This window comes from Alligator mississippiensis, chromosome 2 (assembly GCF_030867095.1).
Source record: "Alligator mississippiensis isolate rAllMis1 chromosome 2, rAllMis1, whole genome shotgun sequence".
NCBI classification, from domain to species: domain Eukaryota; kingdom Metazoa; phylum Chordata; order Crocodylia; family Alligatoridae; genus Alligator; species Alligator mississippiensis.
Genome location: NC_081825.1, coordinates 82,139,746 through 82,154,306, shown reverse-complemented (window position 1 = coordinate 82,154,306; position 14,561 = coordinate 82,139,746). Strand labels below are relative to the sequence as shown.

The 14,561-nt window shown below is 43.2% G+C and overlaps 1 long non-coding RNA gene across 3 annotated transcripts in view; it reads left to right on the top strand.

The window, feature by feature from the left end:
• Window positions 1–14,561, top strand: part of LOC109281627 (uncharacterized) — a 98,078-nt gene that overhangs the window by 23,779 nt on the left and 59,738 nt on the right. For all 3 annotated transcript variants that reach the window (XR_002088329.2, XR_002088330.2, XR_002088331.2), the window contains one exon: window positions 13,560–13,730. This is a non-coding gene — a long non-coding RNA (uncharacterized LOC109281627). The remainder of the gene's footprint in view (window positions 1–13,559; window positions 13,731–14,561) is intronic.

The following is a 14,561-nucleotide window of genomic DNA, read 5'->3' as shown; positions in this document are numbered from 1 at the left end:
GTGATGTAATAAAACTATTTTGTAAAACTTTTACAGCAAGAATGAAATATTATATCTTCTCTTAGTTTACAAATCTTACATCCAGATTCTGTTTTAGCTAATGTCTTGTCCTCCCAGAGCTACCAACAGTGACAAAATCCACACTGCTGAAATAGCTCTGTCCTCATCCTGCTTTCAGTACATGAATTCAACAGGTACTGAAAGCAAACAGTTTGAGGGCCTCTTCTCCCACCAATAGCAGCAGGACTGCGGGTATCTGAAATGAAGGCAAAGCTGCATATTTTTCTAGGTAATATAAAACCTGGGTTACTATGTTGTTGCTATAAGAATGGCAATTCTAGCTTGGGGTCATTTGAGCCCACTTTTCTCTCCTGCCCAGGGTAGGGGGTTGGACTAGAAGATCTGCAAGGTCCTTTCTGACCCTATATCTATGAATACTTATGAATCTATGAAAGTCTGGAGTCTGGTTATTGTTGGTAGGATAATGATTCACCCTGGGGACACCTTTTGGTTTGATTTAATCTATTTACATATATTAGAAACAGTCTCTTATGTTCAGAAAAGGCTCAGGCATATGGCTCCTAGTAACGTATAGAGAGGTCATGGAGATCATAAATTATTGATAAGAGGTTTATGTGTCTGGGCTTAAATTAGTAGTTCTGGGTGCTCACGATTCTTGAACATTAGGCTTTTTAGTCACCTACCTGGATATGAATCCTGCAGGCTAATCATAGTTACCTATAAGTATATAAGGTGCATCAGGATCTGGGAGAACAGTTGTTAACCAAGGCTCCCCAAAGGATAACAAGGTCTAATGGCCACAAGCTTCTGGAAGGCCAATTCAGCCTTGATATAAGGAAAAACTTCTTTACAGTCTGAGTGTCCAAGTTGAGGAACAGATTCCCCCCAAAGGTGGTGCAAGCACCTACCCTAGACTCTTCTGGTGTTTGGATGCTTATCTTGCTGGGAAGTCTTTGATCCCTGAAGACTTCCTGCCTCTGGCAGGGGGGACTGGACTCGATGATCTCACGAGGTCCCTTCCAGCTCCTAATGTCTATGAAATCTATGAAATTTAGAAAATCTTGTCCCTGTGGTATTGATCTGAGTTCATCTCTACTACTTCGCAATACTATGTTCTACAATCTGAATGAGGCCTCATTAAACAATGTACATGACCACGTACTTTGATTTTGCTTGTACACTTGTAGCATTTATTCATTCCAGCCTCTCATTTATTTTTTCAGTTTAGCTAACTAATGGGCTAAAGGACTTAAGGATTTGTCTATAATAGCTCTCAAATATTTTTTTGGTCAATAACCTGCTGTTCATTTTCGATTTAGCTTTAATACACTTTTTATTTTTGGGTCCAGAACTCATTAGTTTACATTTACCTGCATTTGTCATCCACTAGCTAGGTGCATTAATTACTGACATCATTATGTATTGCACTGCTCTTTTGTTTTCTGTTCTTACCAAGTACAGCTGGTAGAATGCTTAAAACGGAGGGGGGGGGGGGAAATCTCATATTTGTGACTGTTTTCATGAGTAAGAGCACTGAGTTCAGTTCACTGCATTGTGTGAGATTAATTATTTTTGAGAATATGGACAATTACTGGGTATTCGCATAAATGTTCATAAATTACCATTGCTTTATGAATACTACCACAAACAGTTTTTCATCCAAAAATCTGATTTAAAGAATCCAAGTGATAGAGAACTCCCATCATGCCTACTAAAGGTGTTCTTATCCTGTTCAGTGTATACCATCCATATGAATCTATCACAAACTACCATAAAATGAATGTCATTCACAGGAGAAGAAACAATATTCCAATTCAGGTGACCAACTAAATACAACATAAATTACAAATAACACTAATCAAAGCTAATATGTCTGATGGCAGCTGCAATTGGTTAATAAATTGCTAAGAGGTGACGCGGGAATAAACTTTTCACAAACAGGGTGCATCTCCATGACAAGTTTACTGTGGAGCTGATTAATTAGCTCTGTAATAAATGTCTCAACATCTACATGTGTTCCCTGTTAGGGTTTAGGAAACTAATAAACTCCATAGCAGAGTTCTTTTGTGCACAGCAGCACATGTATAGATGCTAAACTGGCTGGCTGGGACATGAGAGTGCTTCAGCGCAGGGGCTGCCTGCCAGCTAGCCTCACACTGGAATTTGAGGCTAGTGGAAAAAGGACAGTATTATTATTATTTTACTGCTTAGATTCATAAATTTCACAGCAAGCAGGAACCATTATGATTATATATCATCTGACCTGATAACTCAAATAACAGGCTTCACCCAATAGTTGTTTTTCAAGGCCTCTGACTTCTGTTTGAGATAGAAGTTGTTGTTTTTTAATTAGCCAGTCTTGATTTAAAGAATACAAGTCATAGGGACCTCACAATATGTTAAAGTGCCCAAATGGTTTATTACCTTAATTGAAAAAAATTCTACTTATTTATAGCCTGAAATTTGCATAACATTGATATTCCAGCCCCAGATGTCCTGGGGCTTTGTTTGCTACGTTGGGGGCCTACTCTTATCAGAAATCTTCCCATTATAGAACATACTTGAGCTAATTCTTAATTTCTTGGTTAAATTACGAACACTGAGCATCTGTAGTATTTGGATATAAATCTAAATGAGCTGAGTGGGTTTGGATGCATACAAATGGGAGATTTTTTCACAGATATGAATATTTGGGGGGGTCACATGGGAAGTCTGTGACACTCAGGAATCTGGGTCTCACTCTAGAGTTTAAATTACAAACTCATCTTCTTTCCTTAGACAAGACTTAGGAAAAGAATAACATTAATTGGATAGGTAAAGCAAGTGAATTAGGTTAAATCCAATATGAAAATTTTGTGTAAAACATTTAACTATTTAAAAATGTTGAAATATCCTTTTCCTAATCTTTATTTACTTTTGGTACTTCACCAGTGTGACTAGAAAGAGGCAAAATATAGTACTTGCAATACTTCTTATTACATTTATATCTCACTCTCTTGTACTAGTTGTCATCATCAGTCCCTTGATACAAGGATGACAGTCTTCCAGTAAAGAGGAAAGTCATTGATGAGTCTGGAGATAACAGAAGGGGCATATTTGACTGCAAATGTGGCATATAGTTCCAGAAGGAAGAGGTGGAAAGAGCATTTTTTTCTTTGTCTCCCTTACCTATTCCACAGTGAGGCAGTTTTGCTCAAAATTATTAATGCCTTGTCATACTTCATGGTGCCCTCAGGGATGATTCAGTGCTCTAGTCTTTTAGGTATTGATGCCCTAATATCACATTTCTTCAGACTGGCCTTCAGGGTGTACTTGAATCGCTTCTTTTGCCCACCTCCAGGGTGGTGACCATTGGCAGGTTGGGAGTATATGACCTGTTTCAGAAGGCAGTTGTCAGGCATTCTTATTGATGTGTCCTGTCCCACAGTGCTAGTACCATATAAACACGGCTTCAATGCTGGTGGTATTTACTTGAGCCAGAATGATGGCATTTGTTCCTCTGTCCTTCCAATTGATATGGAGGATTTTCTGAAGGTATTGTTGATGAAAACAGTACAAGGCTTTTAGGTGTTTCTGATCTATTGTCCAGGTTTCACACCCATTGAAAAGGGTAGGGATGACAACAGCCTATTAGGCAAGAAGTTTGGCTGGAGTCCTGATGTTACAATCATTAAAGACATGACTTTGGAGAAGTCCAAAAGCAGCACTGGAAGATTTTTTCAGTGTTGAGTACCATCATCTATGTTTACTTTTTGGGAAAGGTGACTATCTAGTTAGGGGAAATATTCAACATTATTCAGGGGATGTGCTCTAATTGTAATATGTGGAAGAGCAGCTGGATATTTTGGAGTAGGTTGGTAAAGTATCTTGGTTTTCATGAAGTTGACTATAGTCCAAGTATAGCTCCTGTTACTGAGAGAGAAAAAATAAAGTCAAACTGTGTTCAGGCAGTCATGAGGAGGGCTAGCAGCCCTTTAAATGAGAAGTGCTTAGTGCAATAGGAGAGTAACCTGGGGGAAGCAGAAAGAGAACAACTTCTGGGCTAGCTCTGCTGTTATAGGCCATCCTGAAGGCTGGTAAACCAAGCACATTAGAGAGCACCCACAGACTGCCCAGGGAGTCATGTGACTGGAAGGGGGTAGGTCTGTGGGACGTATAAGCCAAGGGCAGCAAACAGTCTGGCCCTGAAGGCTGAAAGGAAAGGAGCTTAGGGGCCTTGACCCTTGTTTTGCCTTTCCCAGGATTTTCTCTCTCTATTGCTACGATTAGGCCCCTGCCCTCTGGTAAGATTCTAAACAGCCGGGTGCTCCTTGGGCATCACTGGCACCTCCAGTCACCCCTTTCTAATCCCATCCAAACCACTAGTTAAGCTCAACCCACAAGCATAAGTACACTGGCTGTAACTTAATTCTCTGAGACTACTGGCTCTCTAATACAATCATCATCTATACTTGTTCCAGTCCCCTGCCAGCTGCCAGTTCTCTACCTGTGGCTCAATAGGCATAGCAGAATCTTAGTCTCTCATGAGCAGGCCTCTTGAAGCAGAGCTCCTTTCCCTTCAACCTTCAGGGCCAGACTGTTTGCTAGTGAGCTCACAGGTCAGAGAGGAGTGGAACTTGGGGCTAGGCGGCCATAGCCCAGAAAGCGCCCACAAGCCTGGGCAGGGCAGAGATAAGATCCCAAGAGGGTGAGACAGGGGCTGAAGCCTGAGTGAGTCTAGTCCAATATAGGGAGTCTAGGCCAAATGGACCAGCCAGAGCTGTGGTGGAAGCTGCGAAGGCCGAGGCCCCAAAAGGGAGTAGAGGCCTAAGGTGGCCTGGTGGTATGGGCAAGGTGCCCACTTAAGTGATGTCTGGAAATACCTGAGAGGCATGGGCATGCCTGTAAGGGAGGTTTGGAGGTTGTAAGCCACTAGCCCAGCCTTGCAAAATTGCCAAGAAATTTGCAATTTGGTCCAAAATGTACTAGCCCATGTTTATTATAAATGCCAAAGCACCCATGCCAGAATACTAATTATTTTACAAACATTTGGACACATTGTCCCTCACACGCAAAAATACAAACACTTGGATACTTGCCCTCTCTGAGAATCTCTCACATATACCTGCACTTCTCTCTCACACACCTATTTCACACTCATTGTTACACACACCAGGCAATTGTTCTTGCATCATTTAACCATTCACCAAGTATCCGGGTTTTCCATTTCCCATGGAAAAGTGGAGTAAACCACAGATTTTATCTTTTACCATAGGCAAAAGCAGATTTCTTCTTTTACCAGAGAAACCTGCGGATTTTGTAATGAGCCCCCTGCAGGCTGGGAGAATTCCAGCTTGCAGGGAACTGGGAGGGAGCAGGAGGACAGTGGTGAGACAGAGGCACCATATGCATGTACACGCACATGGCCCCAGGCACCCTGCAGAACAGCTCCAGCAGGTAAGTAGGGGGAGGAAGAGGGATTGAGGCCCCTGTAGGGAGAGAAGGAAGTAGCTGGGCAGGGCTGGGGCTGCTGCCCAGTGGGTTGTGCTTGGGACCTGGGGCCACAACGCATGGCTGCAGGGCCCCAGTGGAGAGTAGGAACATGTCTCTTCTCTGTGCAGCTAGTCTGCTCCCTGCCATGCCAGGTCATGCCTGCCAGGCTACGGAGGCCCCGGGACAGGGAAGCAGAGTGGAGCTTGCAGCATGGAACAACTTCTCTGTTCAGGCCCACTGCTCCTTGCTGCCCTGTTTCCTTTCCCCGGGGCTTCTGCATCCCAGTGGGCGTGACCCAGCAAGGCAGGGAGCAGAGGAGCTGCATGGAGAAACTGCTTGCCACTGTGAGCTCTGTGCTGCCCTGGTGACATGCCCCCTTATGCACGGGGCTGCGCCCCTCAAAGCAGTGGCACGTGCAGGAGGTGAGTTGCCAGGGCAGCACAGAGCTCACAGTAACAAGGAGATCCCTGTATGGCCTGGCTGCTGTCAGCCACACTGGGTCATGCTCACTGGGTTGCAGAGGCCCTAGGGGAAGGAATCAGGGCAGGAGCCCAAGCCTGCAGCCTGGTACTGCCCCACATACAGATCTGGGGGCGGGTCCCTCCTACCCCCCAGGAGTGTGTGCAGTGGCAGGGAGCCACCCCACCTAAGTCTGCAGCAGGGGGAAGTGGAGGCAGGAGGCTGCAGAACCGGGTCCATAGCTCTGGAGGCTGGGGCCCTCCTCCAGCAGGGCTGGGGGAGCAGGAGCTATGAGTGGGGAGTGAAGGGCACCAGCAGGGCCAGGGGGACTGTGGGAGGCCTTTAATTTTAACCACAGCTTTGGGGTTTTTATTAGAGAATTTGTGATTTTTTTTTATCAGGGAAAACCAGGATCCCTGCTATTCACTCACTCATCAGTCCCCAACTGTGCCAATTTGGTTTCATAATGAGGTAATGCCTGGTAAGCTATACAACTCTTACTATAGTATAAAACAGAAAGACATCTTCAGATATGTACCATAAACATAATTTGCCCAGGATAAATCTAGATGATATTTGTCCTTTTTTCCCTACAATAATTCCTTACTCGAGTTGGTCAAAAATGCAACACATTACCATCTGTTATGTGGTGGTTCAAAATTCAGTGTAGGGCAAATTTCAGCTAGTTGCTTTGTCTATTAATAATCTGTTGTCAATGAGATTACATTCAGGGAGTGGACTTGTGGGACTGGTTGGATTCCTAATGCAGATGTCAAAAAGTCAGAGCGAAAAGCTTCACAAGAAAGCATCATGCAACCTTGACTCTAGGATTATGTTGTTTTCAGGTTCCAAATGGTTAAATCTAACCTTCCTTAGCTAAGGTCTGCAATGGAATATGGTTCCAACTGAGTGACAAGGGTGCTAAAGTGCAGGGCTAGGCAGCAGGCATCTCCCCATACTTTAGTACCCTTATGCCTCAGCTTGCCCCTGCCACCATCTACACATGCATTTCAGTGGAGTTAGTTAATTTATTGCACCCTAATATTGGCACACATGTAGACAGTAACACTTTGCTGCAAAGCTGATTAGTCAGTCAGTTCCGCATATCATTTATGTATGATTTTATGTAAATCTGTATGGTGTAGATGCACCCTGTAAGGAATTAAAGGGATAAATAAAATACTAACAATCAGTTTTACCTAGTCTTTCTGGAAAGCAGTGAAGACTTATGTTGACTTCATTGGGAGCTGGATCAGGCCCATATATACAATTAATGAACTGTGGACTATAATAATATTTAAGAAAAAAAAGACTTCTGGTGTGGTGTTTTCAAATCAGTCATTGTTTTGTCCTTGTTCTGCAAACTGAAAGCTTAGCCCATTGTTTATACATGCACTACAAACATTTGAAATTGCTCAAATAAAGATCCGCTAACGGTCATTCAGTATTATAAGCCACTGACTCTTCATCTCCTTTGTGTTTCTATCAGGTCCCCTCTGCTTCTCTAATAAGCATTTTTTCACTGAACATGGTAATTGCATAGATAATTTCTTTGGGAATAAAACTAAATTATAATTTTAAGAGGTTCTGGAAACAAGAATTTTAATATTTACAATACATTTCAGCTTGAAGGCAATTCATTCTAAGAATCTTTGATACAATGATATAGGTTTGCTCAACTGCTCTAAGCTGGATATCTAGCATCCTTTTCTCCACTACTTGATTAGTAAATGCTCTGGCTCAGCTGGCTTTACTTTTTTAAATGCTTGACAAAATGTTTATGAAAACAGACAATGGACGATCTTAAGAGAATTGTGTTGTTAATTTAAATTTGTTCTCATTTATTTTGATGCTCCATTTAGAGCCATAGTAGTTGCAGACACTTTTTAAAAGGCACTGTGAAAAATAATTTTGTGCATGCATAATAGATAAATGAAATCAACACGCCAAGGGTTAAGATGTGGGTGAAAGTGCAAAAACAAGCATGAAGCTTTTGGAAAATAAACATCAAAGTTACCCCCAAACTGGATAAAAAATAAAAATGCTGCAGAAACATCCTCAGCAAGCTTCAAATATACTTTCCAATTATATAACTGTTATTCACCATCTGTCAGCCCCCATATCTGGCCATTTATCTATATGATGAGTCACTGCAGGGAGCTATCAGTATCAACATTACTTTATTTAATGAGGACCTTGCCTATTTGCACCCCTCTTGACAGCTTGTGTCCATATCATTCATTCTTTGTCAGGCTACCATCAACATAGCAGGGAATGCATCTTAGACAGCTATCTCATTACAGCCTGCTGCCATTTTTAACATTCATTCTGTTACTGTCACCAGTATGTACCCTAGTCAAGTCCATCTGTTGTACACAGTCTGAAATTCTAATAACTAAAAACTCCCTTTGAGTGACCCTTCTGTGATGCACCTAAATCATAAGAAATTGAAACTAGCCCAAGAAAACTTTTGATCTTGAGATAATTATACAATACAAAGCAAAAAAGTCTCAATTGCTCTCTGTCATGGATAAATGGCAGGATAGATTGAAAAATGCATGAGACCTTGAATTTTGTGTTGTCTATTTTTTCTCAAATCATTCTGTGATATGTGGGGAAAGTATTCTTCATTTCTTTCGTTAAGAGAAGGAGATCCTGAGGTTTACTGGTAAGGTAAGTTAAAGACAAGAAGAGTTTTATAAGTATGCTGACCAGAAAAGAAAAACCAAAGAAAATTATGAGTCAACTGTGAAATAGCCAGGGTGAACTCTTAACAGAAGATGCAAAGAAGGGAGAGCTACATTGTTGTCTCAGTCTTCACCAAAAATTAGACTCCAACCAGACAGCTAACTAGTTTTATTTTGATAAAGAAGGGGACAAGCTGAGGGATGAGATGATATGGGAGACAGTTTAGAGAGCTTTGGATGGGTTTGAATGAAGTGAGCACAGCCTGAAGAGGGTACTTTATCCAAGAGTACTGAAGGAACTGGCTACTGAAGGAAAGGACCCAGGGAACTACAGGGTGGGTAGACAACTAGCTCAATAGCCACAAGTAAAGGATAAATGGATTTATGTCAGAAGGGCAGGAGGTTTTGTGTGGAGTCCCACAGAGGTTTGTCTTGACCCAGGTGCTGGTTCAACGTATCTATTAATGATTTGGGTGCAAATTTGCAGACAACTTGAAACTGGGAAAGCTCAGGAACATATTGGAGGACAGAATCCCAGTTTAGAAGGATATTGACAGATTGAAAAGTTGAGCTGGAGCAAACAGGATGAAATTCAATGCAAACAAATGCAAGGTGCTGCATCTTGGGAAGAATAATCCAAAACAAATATAAAATGGGTGACACCTGGCTGGATACCAACACTGGCAAATGATCTGGGAGTATTGATAGATCACTGACTCAGTATGAGTCTGAAGTGTTATACAGCTGCACAAAAGGCAAATGCAGGCTTGGGCTGCATCAACAGAAGCATTAGGTGCAAGGCAGGTGATAGTATCTCTCAACTTGGCACTGGTTAGGCCTTATATAGTAGTTTTGTTCTCTAGATTAAAAAAAAAACACATGGAGAAGTTAGAGGGGGTCCAGAGATAGGTGACAAAATGATTAAGGGCTTGGAAGGCAAGCCATACCAGGTGAGGTTGAAGGAAATCAGCATACTCCGCATGCAGAAGGGGCATTTAAGAGGAAACATGATAGCAGTCTTAAAATATCTGAAGGGCAGCCATACAAAGGAGGGAAAAACACATTTTCTCTCTTACTGAAGAGAGCAGGATGTGGACCTGTGGCTTGAAGCAGGTTTGGACTGGACCTTAGGAAAAACTTTTTCACTGTTGAAACAGTAAGGCAGTGGAATAGACTACCTAGAGAAGTTGTGGAATCTCCATCACTGGAGTCAGACCGCTCAAAGTCGAGAAGAGGTTGGACAAGCCTTGGTCAGCTGTGACTAAGCCTTGGTCAGCTTGGTCAAGCTGTGCCTATGCTTTACTATTTTATTACTATACTGTGGCATATTCTGTGTTTCTCAGCTTTACTGGTTGCCCAATGGGACCAAGAAGGATTTCTTTTCCCCTTCCTGTTACTACTGTGTTTGGGTTGGTTGCAGCCAAGACTGGGGTTTTTGTTGGTGTGTGCTAATGATCCTGCTGGATTTTAAACCCAGAGGTTCCTAGCTAGAGGGTATTTATCCTTGCTCATAGTCAAACCAATTTCTGTATTTGGAGTCGGGAAGGAATTTTATCCCATGGTCATATTCCTAGAGACACTGGGAGTTTTTCCTGTAACAGGAAGTGTGGCTCTCTTCTTTGGATCTCTTGAGACTTTTTAAAATTACTCTCATAGCAGTAGGGCATTGCCTGCTGTTGTCCCCCTGCTTTATCTGTAGCAGGCTAGGCTGTTATGTCTTATGTCTCTTGGTTTTGTCAGGGTTGACTGTGAAGTTTTACAAAGAGATTAGACAATGGATTTGTACAGAACGTTGGGATGATCCTGCCTCTGAAGGAGGGGTTGTATTAGATGACTTCTAGAGATCCCTTCCAGCCCTACCTTTCTATGATTCTGTGTAAATTGCTCCAAACAGAATTCATGTTTTGGTTATGTATTTATACAGTGCCTTGCACAAGAGGACACTAGTTGCCCACCTTTCCATCTGCCCCAATCAAAAACCACACAAAAATGACAAATACTGGCAGGAAATCTGTAGCACTCTGGATCCCTCTTTACTCCCCTGTTTTCTTTGACAAATGGTTCCATTGGAAGGATTGGATAGTAGATTATGAATTTCTTAAAATAGTAGACTAAAATAGTGAGGGGCCCAAACCTGGACACAGTGCTGCACATGTGCTGAATAGAGGAGAATAATTCCTTCCCTTGAGCTGGTGGCAACACTCCTATTAATGCTGCCCAGTATGCCATTAGCCATCTTCATTTCAAAGCTGTTTCAATGTGTTTCGAGTTCAAAACAGTGAAATTGAAACAAAACAAAAGCCTTCGAAACAGCTTCAAAATGAAACAAGGGCACTCAAAGCATTTTGAATGTTTTGAGTTTCAAAGCCGGGCTTACTTGGCTTCAGTGGCGGTCCTAGCCAGCAGCAGGAGCCTCCTGTCATCTGGTGTGCAGATCCAGGGCCAGCACAGGGTGACAGGAGGCTGCTGCTGTCACTTGGGACTGGTACAGGGTGCAGCCCAGCAAGTGGCTGCACCATGGGGCATTGGGAGCGAGCGGGCCCATGGGAGCCAGTGGCATAGAGGTGGCGGTGAAGCAGCCACACTGCAGCCTATCACGGTGCGGGCTCCAGTCAGTGGCTGCACCAAACACTGCCTGGTTGGGGTGAATGGGGGCGGGCTTTCCTCCAAGCCCAGCAGCAGCTTCTGCCCAGCTGCTGCCACAGCTCAGCCATGACAGGCGAGCCTGGAGCCAGTGTGGGACCCAGGCTAGCAGCAGCAGTGGGTTACGAGCTGGTACTCAGCATGTGGAAAAGCATCTTCTCCCCTCCCTGTGATGCAGCCACTCAGAGCCCATGCCAGGTTGCCTGTGCCTGCTTTTCGGTGATGCAACAGAGAGGCAGGACAGCCCCACCTGGGCTGTGATTGGCTGCAGTACAGGGCACACAGCCCCACAGCCCTCCTAGGGGTTCGGTCCCCCAGATCTGCAGGCCAGATGACATGGGGTTGCCGCTGCCAGCAAGTGTTATGAGTTTTGCTTTGAACTTGATCCTATGAACCCAGCTGACTTCCTGCCCTTTGGGCAGGGGGCTGGACTTGATGATCTTCCGAGGTCCCTTCCACCCCTAATGTCTATGAAATCTATGAAATCTATGATCTGTTTGAAGTGCAGGTTCCCAGAAATCCATGCACCTATCTCCTTGCAACTTGGCAGACTTCATGTCCTCAGAAGGGACTACCATCCTTGCAAGTTTCGTCTGAATCAGGCAAGAAATGACAAAGTTTTAGGCATTCCCCATTTATGATTCCCCATTATAGTCTATGGACGAAACGTTGAAACGGCAAAAAAGTTTCAACAAAATGAAACAGAACAGTGCTTTCAAAATTAAACAAAACTTGAAACGAAACACTGTCCTGTTGAAATGACGAAATGGAAGTCAAAACGAAACAGTGCTGTTTCGTCGAGCCCTACTTTTAGAAACCAATTAGCCCTTGCTGTTGTCCTGGACCATTGTTCTAATGCATATCTACATTACCTATAAGCCAATTTCCAAAAGCAAACATCTAAATACCAATCCAACATTGCCTCAGATGTGCAAGTGCCACCTTTGGATGCTTGAAGAAATGGGTGTTTGAAGGTCATGACATCACATCCAAAACCAAGATCATGGTTTATCAAACAGTTGTTATCCCCTCCTTGCTTTACAGAGCTGAGACATGGACAACATACAGGAGACATCTAAAGTTGCTGGAGAAGTACCATCAATACTGCCTGTGGAAGATCCTCCAAATCTGGTGGGAAGACAGGTGTGCCAATGTTAGCTTCCTCCTGCAAGCAAACACCATGACTACTGGGGCTATGATCATCCAACATCAATTTTGTTGGGCTGGCTGTATCATCTGGAGGTCAGACTCCTGAAGCAAGTTTTATTCTCCCAGGTCAGCCAAGGCGTACACTCAAGAGGAGGGCAGAAAAAGTGCTTCAGGGATGTCCTCTGGGCCAACATAAGCTGCAACATCAATGTCATCTCAGGGGAGACTCACTCAGGACTGCTCAAAATGGAAGAAGAGTCTGCTTCAGGGATTTCAGTACTATGAAACATCACAATAGCAACAAGAGATGGAAAAGCAGGAGTGGCAGAAACAGCATGCTATGAACAGGATCAAGAATCTAGCATGACACACAAACACATATCCGAGGTGCAGTAGACTCTGTTGAACCAGGATAGGTCACATCAGCCATCTTTGGACACACAGATAAAACAATCGTGGAAAGCAGTCATCCTTGACTGTGAGGAATTGGCAAAGGCAGAAACAAGCTGCTTGAGCACTGAAAGGGAGGCATTTGAAAGTGTGATTAATGTATTCATTCTGATTCATTCTAAGGTAAATGTGAAACTCTTCAGGTATTGTCAAACTCCTTTTAGTGCGTGTGTTCTCAGTTTTCTAATATCTGGACAGGCTGATTTGCTACAGATAAAACCATGCATATGTCCAACCTACGGAACTTCTAACATTCAACAATTATTCTCTTAATTTATTAAAAGTACATAATGCCACATGTTAGACAAGTATAGAGTTACAGCAGCAGAGGAGTTGTGCCAAGGGCAAGAGCTAAGTGATCCAGCAGCACATTTTGTATCTGATGAAATTCCATGGCATTTATTAAATATCAACTATATGACATTTAAAAAGCAAAAGCACTTAACCCACATATAATATATTTTAATAAATTTTTAAGTCAGTGTTGCCCATCTTAGCCAAACCAAAATAGAAGCAAACACTTTTAAGCATCAGTATACTAACAAGTAGTGATTTGTGTATTTACTTACAGTATGTTTCTAATTTTAACCTGTAGTATAATTAAAACATAAGGAGAGTTCTCTTAATACCTGCAAATTCACAAGAGTATTAATCTTGGCTAATTTTTTATTATCCCAGGACTGCTGGAGAACCTCTTCATACTGCTTTTCAACTGTTGGACATCAAAGAAAAGTCAAATTTACCAATCAAAAAATGTTTATCAGAAGCCATTCTATATACAACAGATAAATCAGAGAGAACAGAGTAGGCTCCTGGTTCATCTTTTCCTATTGGCTTTCCTCAAAAAATGTAAGTAAATTTATTCTTTGTTATTATTAGTAGGAAGATACATGCTGGGATATATGTATATCTCGTGCTTTGGGTACTTATAATGGGTCCCCTCCCACATTACTGAAGGAGAGAGGGAGCAGCTGGCTGGCTCAAGCCTCCTGGAGCGTCTAGTAGGGGTGGACAGCCCTTTAATATAATGTCTGCCTACCCCATGTGTAGCCAGCAAAATGCAACTAGTGACTGACAGGCAGTGGTGGGTCATATGACCCAGAGAGGTCAGCCAGGACTGTGGCTGAGGCCTCAGAAAAGTGGGTCTCACCTACCAAGGAGGAAGGACTTCAGATTGCAGGTAGCTGCAAGGAACCCCCTTCATCACCCCTGCGGGCTTTGGAGCTAAATATTTTGGCCTTATGCTTCAGCTTGTTATCACAGTATGACATTGACCAAGAGTTAGAGGGGAAACCTCATGTATGGAAGTGGATGCTCATCTTTTTTGTTGTACTGAAGTTTGAACTGGAGGACCAAGTTGTGTCTGTAGGGGAGGATGAAGCCACCAAGAATGGTGCTAGGGGACACTCTGGATACTAAACCCTTCAAGAAGTGGGTAGGTGGCACTAGTAGGCTAAGGCCAAGGGCCAACTGTGAGCCCCAAGAAGCTTGGGGGCTACAAGCAGTGCCTGGGGGGAGCACCGCTTCCAATGGAAGGGCTGTAGCATGCAGCAGAAAAGACTGAGGGCACTAGCCCGGAGCCCAGGAAGGGTGAGACAGAGGCACGCAAAGGCCAAGACAGGAACTGAGGGGCCCAGAGCCCATGAAGGGCGAGGCTAGAGTTGGGGCCAGGATGCCTAT